The sequence below is a fragment of the Mesoplodon bidens genome, assembly GCF_964165515.1.
Source record: "Mesoplodon bidens genome assembly, chromosome: 17".
NCBI lineage: Eukaryota > Metazoa > Chordata > Mammalia > Artiodactyla > Ziphiidae > Mesoplodon > Mesoplodon bidens.
This window is the reverse complement of record NC_138174.1, coordinates 74,844,327-74,852,538: the sequence shown is the minus strand read 5'-3', so window position 1 is coordinate 74,852,538 and position 8,212 is coordinate 74,844,327. Positions and strand designations below refer to the sequence as shown.

Genomic DNA, 8,212 nt, shown 5'->3' with positions numbered 1-8,212 from the left:
ATGTGTCTACTCCATAAACCAGGCATTTTACGTACAGCTTTCTGTTTAATGTCTGTAGAATAAATCACATCTTCATTATACAGATGAGAACACTGAGACCCAGGGAGGTAATAGCCCAAGAGCCAGGAAGCGGCAAGAGTTATAACCCACAGCTGGGTCTCCAGGTCCCATCCAATCCCATGCTTCCCCACCATCTGGCGCCCCATCAGCAACGAGATAAGTCGGCCGCGCCCCCTTGAATGAGCCCTTGTCTCCCAGCTTCAGTTTCTGCCTATAACATGAGGTGACTGAGTTAAGTGGATTTTGAGGTCTCTTTAGTCCTTGCATTTTATGCTTCTTGAATGATTTTACTCATATACTAGAGTGACAGCTTAACACAGTTTTTAATGAAACGCTACATTCCTTTTGGCATTAACTTCATATGGTCCCACGAGCAAAGCACAGCAACGTAAAGACCGGTTATAGGTTCAGATGATAGAGGATTCCAGAAAGGCTAGGATTAGAATTGCATTTCCAGAGGCCTGTCCTGCCCTCCCGGAACAAGACCAAACTGTTGGTGAAATTGAAACATTGCCTGTAGTTTGAAAGTGAGTTTCTGAGGAGTACATTTAATTATGCATTTATAGCACGCTCTCTCTCCCTTTCCAAGTTTCACACGATATGTACCGTTTGGGCTACACACGTTAACTTTTCATCATGTTGGAATTCTAATTTCCTCCAAGTCTTGGAAACAAGATTCCAAAATGGCAAATGGAATTCCTTCCATCTTTACTTCAGTACTAAACTATGACTGAAATAAACGTGTCCGAGTCGAAAGACGGGCGGCGCCGGGGAGGCTGGGCGCCGGGCACGCACCTCTTGGGCTCTAGGGGGAGCCCCAGCTGGGTCGCCTGCCCACGCCCCTCGGCTCCTAGCCTCTCTCCGGTCTGCCTCCCCCACCCCCGCCTCCTCCAGAACCCCGACTCCCCAGGACGGCCATGCGGGAAGGAGAGCGAGTGCTGCTTTCTCCTTCCCTTCCCTGTGCCCAGTCCTGACTCCGCGGGCGGTGCTAGACCCCCGCCCTGGCCATGGCCACGCTCAGGGTCCTGCCCGAAGCCCAAGCCAAGGTGGCTGCGTTCTGTGAAGACCTATGTACTAAGACAGAGAACCCGCTATTTCCCCAAGAAGATTTCTGAGTGGATGCATTTTTGAAGGAGCCAGCTCTCAATGAAGCCAACCTGGGCAATCTGAAGGCCCCCTGGACATCCCAGGGCCTGACCCAGTCAAGGAGAAAGAAAAGGAGCAGCGGAAGAAACAGCAGGAGAAGAAGAAGGATGAAAAGAAAGAGGAAGATGAAGACAAAGGTCCTCTTTGTGGCCCAGTGAACTGCAATGACAAGGTGCCCCTGCAGCGCCTGAAGCCTGAGATCAAGGATGTCACTGAGAAGCTCAAGTTGGTCACCACCTGGCTGCTGCTGCAGATACCTCGGGTTGAGGATGGGAACAGTTTTGGAGTGGCTGTCCAGGAGGAGGTGTTCGAGCCGACGACCACCCTTCACAGCAAGCCGGAAGGCTTCCACACGCAAATCTCCAAATATTTCTCTGAGCGCTCTGATGCCATGACCAAAGCAGCTAAGCAGCCCCACGTGGGTGGTTATGGGCAACGGGTGCACCAGCTGGATGAGGCAGAGTGCTGGGATATCCGGCTGATGGTCATGGAGACCCGCAAGGCTTACACTGTGTTCTGTGACATCATCCTGAAGAACTTCGAGAAGCTCAAGGAGCCCAGGGGAGAGGCAAAGGGAGTGACCTATTGGCCTCCTCTCCTATTCTGTGATGGGTCCAGCAGAGACCTTTCTGACGTTTACAGGGGACTCCAGACTTTTCCCACCCTCTGTCTGTTGAGATTTCTCCCTCACCTTGCCTCCCAGGCAAAATAAATAAAGTCATACCATGGTGCAACAAAAAAAAAAAAAAAAAAAAAAAGGAAGAAACGTGTCCAAGCACATAAGAACAAATATTTTCAGTACCTTGTAAGGGTCTGAGTTTGTAAGGTGACTGCAAATCAAAGCCGGTTAATAAACTTAACCGGCTTCAGACGAGCCAAAGGGAGCTGCGGCGGGTCTTTTATTGTTCAGGTTACACTTGGACTCAGGTTTGTCTGCTTGTAATTATTAACATCTAGAAAGAAGAGTACATTTTTTTTAACATCTTTATTGGAGTATAATTGCTTTACAATGGTGTGTTAGCTTCTGCTGTATAACAAAGTGAATCAGCTGTACATATACATATATCCCCATATCCCCTCCCTCTTGCGTCTCCCTCCCTCCCACCCTCCCTATCCCACCCCTCTAGGTGGTCACAAAGCACCGAGCTGATCTCCCTGTGCTATGCGGCTGCTTCCCACTAGCTATCTATTTTACATTTGGGAGTGGATATATGTCCATGCCACTCTCTCACTTCGTCCCAGCTTACCCTTCCCCCTCCCCGTGTCCTCAAGTCCATTCTCTATGTCTGCGTCTTTATTCCTGTCCTGCCCCTAAGAAGAGTACATTTGAATGCAAAAAATGTTAGAATTTCACATGTTTTTTATCCAATGGTCAAAGTGGGAAATTAAGTCGATAATTTTTTATGAATGTTTTTATTTCTGTGAAGGCGTACAACTTAACTAATGGCTGAGAATTGTTGAGACGAAGAGGTTATCTGGATAAAGACTAGGAAGAAGGGTATTTACACTTCCCTTGCGTTCAAGGTGGGCACGGTGTCCCTGGTGGCTGAAGTGTCTGATGGCAGCTGGTAACCAGAAGATTCGGCCTGAGGGCCAAGGAAGCCTCAGTGCCTGAGCTCAGAAGGGGGCAGGCAGTTCTGCTGTCAGGCAGCCATTGGGTTTTTACTGGTTCTGACATGGATTTGGAGTCATGTGACCACAGACGTGTTACTTACATCCTGAGTCTCTGCCTCTGTGAAGGCAGATGAGGGGCTCCGCTTCTCTGTGAGATGGTGGTGAGGATGGCAGGAGACTGTGCAGGTGGCAGCCCAGGCGACAGGCCAGCTCAGGGCCAGGTACAGGCTGGGTATCCATTGAACGTTGGCCTCTACGAAGAGGAAGAGGAGCGTGGATGGGGTTCCCTGTCCCGGGGAGTCGAGGAGGGGCTGGGGAGGGGCGCCTTACACAGAAGGCCACGCCGCTCAGAGGGAGACCCGGGGTGGGCATCAGCCACCATGGCGCTTCTTCCCTCCTGGGATTGGCTGGCAACATGGCCTTTTCTCTCTTTTTTTCAAGCATCAGTCATTGGACGGCTCTTGCCAACTACCCATTCTCACCTCGGAAGTAACTCTCACTTGTGTTTTCTCTTGGGGGCTGTTGTTGGTTCTTGTGTTTGCAGGAACCCCAGATTCATAGACATGTATCTCCATCTGCCGCTGGTCCAAGGTGCCATCTCTGCGTTGGTCTGCACAGGGGTCATGTGTGGGCTGGCAAAGCTTGACAGCGAGAGTGGCCTGGCGCTGTGGTTTAGCGCAGGACTTATGACCTGAGGAAGCTGAGAAGCTGGTTGCCCAGGAAGCCATGCAGGAGAAGAGGGCAGGGGGTAGACCTCGGGGAGCAGTGTGCTCCGATGGCAAGCTAGGGCGCCCTGGTGAGTCTCACGGCCACTGTCACCAAATTGCAATGTCATCGCTTTTCTCCCAAATTTGGTCACAGTCTTCCCTGATTGGATGGTTAATTTTTGATAGACAGCAAGCAACTCTGAATAATCTTGTCATTTATAAATACGAAATAACACCATATAATACCAAAGATGCTCTTTTGGAGGAGGAAAAAGATAAATATAACTTTTAAAAATATTCTTTAATAGCCTCAGAGTGGAACAGAGCGCAAGGCCCACCACCCATAGAACAGTTTTGTCATCAGCTTAGAAAGTGGATGGAAAGAATTTTGGTAAAGATATACAATCTTACAATGTTAATGAGGCAGGTTTGCAAAATTCCACTTTTAAACAGATGTTGATTAATCTGTAGGCAGCCATAAAATAAGAATTTATGAGTTTAAAAAGTTAATTATTTTAGAGCATCCAAAGCTGTCACCCTTAACCTATTTCTTTCTGTGGACCAGCAAAAGCACACATGGCCAATTTGTTTTCCTGACCATTTGTCCAATAATTTTACTTTCAGTGAAAGACTATGTCTGAATTAAAGGCTTACCCGGCAAAAATAAAGCTTTCCTGTGTATGCTTTTTACGGATGGTTCCATTACTGATTTTCCTGGCTATTAATACTTCCCCATTGATTTAGGCCATGGGTGAGGGTGTTATTTAGAATCTGAAATATTACACAACAGTTTCAAAGGAAATATAATTATATGATCCATTATCCAGGGAGTGGGCCAGAGTTTTAATCTCACAACATCAAAGATATGATTTTTAATATTATGTATGCCTGGGATTCTGTTAAACTATAACATTCAGAGACTTGTTTCTGTTGCATCAACAAACGAGGACATGAAGCTGCAAGAGGGGGTGCTAGTTGCTTCACCTGAGATTCATTGTCTTAAAATAAAGAGACAGAGGACGGTGTGTACAGTGCTGCTGGGTGAACAGGCACAGACGGAAGAGAGCGAGAGCTCCGTCCTGGAGGAGGGGAGCCATGGAGGGCGCGTCACGTCACCTGAGAATCTGTTAATGTTACAGAAAGACAGCTCTGTTTCCTTATCCATCAACCATGGTGTTTCCTCATTCCACTCTGGGCCAATGGGGGGGATTTTTCAAAACCATCAAGTCTTGGATACTTCCTGACTGTGTGTTCAAGCAGTTCATAGTTTGTCTCCAATGATTTGAAGCTCAATGTTTATGGATAGATCTTTACCTTCCTTGTGAGAGGGAACTGGAATGCTGCTCAGAGCAGAGTCTGTGGTCTGGGGGGGGGGTGGGGGGCAGGGCCAGACCGTTGTCTTTGGCTGGAATCCTGTTCCCTCCAGAAATCACAAACAGCACGTGGGAGAGACAGAGTGATGAGCAGCTGCAATATCTACTGGGAAAATCTCTACAATCCTAGAGAACCTCAATATTCCAGCTGTGAGCCCTCGCTGAGGGCACAGTAGAGTCACAGGATCATAAAGAGATTGTCTGATCTGTTGGTTTTCAAAATATTTCTCATCAACATGTCCTATGCTCAAACAAAATCTTAGGCAGGTCTCTAATACCACAAAATAAATAGTAAGATAAAGGAGGAGCTGCTCTAGTGAGGGCAGGGGTCAGGTGGGCAGCCCAGAGCGGTTCATTCTAGATGGTTCTAGGTGGTTCTAGATCAAAACAGCAACCCTCAAGAGCAAGGGAACTGATGAGCCTATGTGGCTGTTAGCAACGCAGCTCAATGGACGTAGAAGTGCTACCAGAACTTAGTTCCTTTGAAAAACACAGTGGGGTGATGTTCTTTCCAGCACAGAGTGTGTCAACGAGAAATGTGTATTGCAGTAAGAAGTATATTGTTTAAGAAGCAGAGAGATTTACATTTCAGTTTAGAAAAATTTCCATTAAGTGGTCTAATGAATACACCAGGTGTTAAAGGTGTATTCACCTTTACTTATCTAGACAACTTATTCTCATGAGGGGAAACTTCATTTAGTGATGCTGGACAAACAGGTGGTTTGGTACACATGTAGATAACAATACAAGTAATTTGGTCTTGTGTTTTACATTAGTATGCACATCTTACGGGGCCTGGGGACCCAAAACAACTACATGCATCATGAACCAATCTCCTCCCCTCCAGCACCGTCACCTGCCTCTCCTGGTGGTACCCTGGAATCTTCTCTTAATCAAGGTACTATTATCCACGTCAACACTCTTCCCACCATTTCTCTCCGGGTAACACTGTCTGACTGTGTCGATCAAACAGAGCCTGTTGTAGGCTCTTCTCTTTCTCTTATAGGGTAAGTATGCAGGACGGGTTTAGTCATGGGGCTGTGGCTTATCAGAAGCAGGTGCCACGCCGTATGAAAACTATTGTATCCACGAAGACGAGAAGTTTCTGGGTCCCCTTCTCGCCTCTACCCTCTATCTCTGTTCCTGCCACAGCCCTTTGTGTGACAGAAAGGAACAGCAGTGGGAGATCTGTCTAGTGAGGGAGTAGTCGTATACAGAAATCTACACAGATGATGACATGGCACCTAGCACATTGCAGCAATGTACATTTCCTGGTTTGGATATTGCAGTGTGGTTATGTGATATCTAACCATAGAGGAAACTGGCCTGTGGGTATCAGAGGCCTCTCTACATAATTTTTGTAACCACTTGTTAACCTACAATTAAAGTACAGTAAGTCCCCTACATACAAACCTTCAAGTTGTGAACTTTCCAAGATGCGAACTTGCGTTCACATGTCCCATCACGTAAGCTAGTTCACGTGTATGGCGTACGTTGTCACGTCCGTGCATCCTCTACAAGGGGTTGTGCTTTTGTGTACTTTACAGTACTGTAGAGAGTACAGTAGTACAATATCTTTATTTCTAGCTGAGGATGTCCAGAAGCAAGCGTAAAAGTAGCGGTGATGTAGCTGGTACTGTTACCAGCCCCTGTATGCCAGCTGTTATACTGTACTACTGTACTTTTCAAGGTACTGTTCTGTCAGATTAAAAATGGTTTCTTTATTTTTAGTGTTTGTTTTTTATGTATTACTTGTGTGAAAAGTATTATAAGCCTATTACAGTACAGTACTATATAGCCGATTGTGTTAGTTAGGTACCTAGGCTAACTTTGCTGGACTTACGAATGTGCCCTTGGAACAGAACCCGTTCATATGTAGGGGACTTCCTGTACAAAGAAGGAGCCCCAGAATCTCTTTCCTAGTTGGTACTTGCCCTTTCTCCCCATCTTTCTGGGTATCCCACCTCCACGACCCCAGCCGGCTGGCAGCAGTCACCCAAGCTCTGGGGGGAACGAGATGAGGGAAGAGCACGGAGCCTGGAAAAGCTGAGAGGTTCCCACTCCTTCTCCCCCTCTGCTGGGTCCCAGATCCATGCACATCAGCCCTAGGACCAGGATGCCTATAATTTTAAGGCATCTTTTGCTGTTTTGCATTCAGTAACAGCATCCACAGCTCTGTGTGACGGATCTCTTGAGATGGACATTTTTCTTTCTTAACCAAGATTACTTTAGAGAACAAACTCACAGTTTTTCGACTTGTATTAAAGTACGTGGCTTTCTAGGTACTTTTCAGTGTCTCACACAAATCCCTGTTGTGATAACAGAGCTAATCAGAGCTTGCTCTCTGGGCTCCTGTGGGGCTGAGGGTGGGAGTCTGGGACTCCGCCTCTGTCACTTTGATTGGAGGTGTAGGAAATCTAGGTACTTTTCCCCACTGGCACTAAAGTCCTGTGTAAAATGAGTAATATCACAGGATACCGGGAAAACCCAACAAGAAATTTTCAACTATTTTCCCAAATATTCCTTTGAAAACCTTTTATGCATCATTGTCACATTTATTATAAGACATAACGCCTGTGGCATGAAATGTATACACGGAGCTCTTCCCTCTGAGATACACAAATCGTAAATCTGAACAATGGAGTAGGATTAAAGCATCTTCAATTGTGCAGTGAAGATGCTGCATTCTTTTTTTTTTTTTTTTGCGGTACGTGGGCCTCTCACCGTTGTGGCCTCTCCCGTTGCGGAGCACAGGCTCCGGACGCACAGGCTCAGCGGCCATGGCTCACGGGCCCAGCCGCTCCGCAGCATGTGGGATCTTCCTGGACCGGGGCATGAACCCGTGTCCCCTGCATCGGCAGGCGGACTCTCAACCACTGCACCACCAGGGAAGCCCAGATGCTGCATTCTTGACATGGTGGCATAGCCACCATTAATTTCTTTTTAAAAAAAAATTATTTTATTAAAGTATAGTTGATATACAATGTTGTGTTAATTTCTACTGTACAGCAAATTGATGTTATACATATATATATATGTATATATATATGTGTATATATATATATATATATATATATATATATACACATACCTTTTTTCATATTCTTTTCCATTATGTTTTATCACAGGGTATTGAATACAGTTCCCTTGTTGTTTATCCATTCTATACATAATAGTTTGCATCTACTAATCCCAAACTCCCAATCCATTCTTCCCCTACCCAGGTGGGGCAACCCCTTGGCCACCACAAATCTATTCTCTATGTCTATGAGTCTGTTTCTGTTTCATAGATAAGTTCACTTGTGCCATATG

At 46.2% G+C, this 8,212-nt stretch overlaps 1 pseudogene across 1 annotated transcript; it reads left to right on the top strand.

The window, feature by feature from the left end:
• Positions 1-1,019: 1,019 nt before the first annotated feature.
• LOC308605141 (proteasome activator complex subunit 1-like) lies at positions 1,020-2,047 on the top strand (annotated as a pseudogene). Its single transcript has one exon. The product of its transcript is annotated as a proteasome activator complex subunit 1-like (transcript).
• Positions 2,048-8,212: the final 6,165 nt, after the last annotated feature.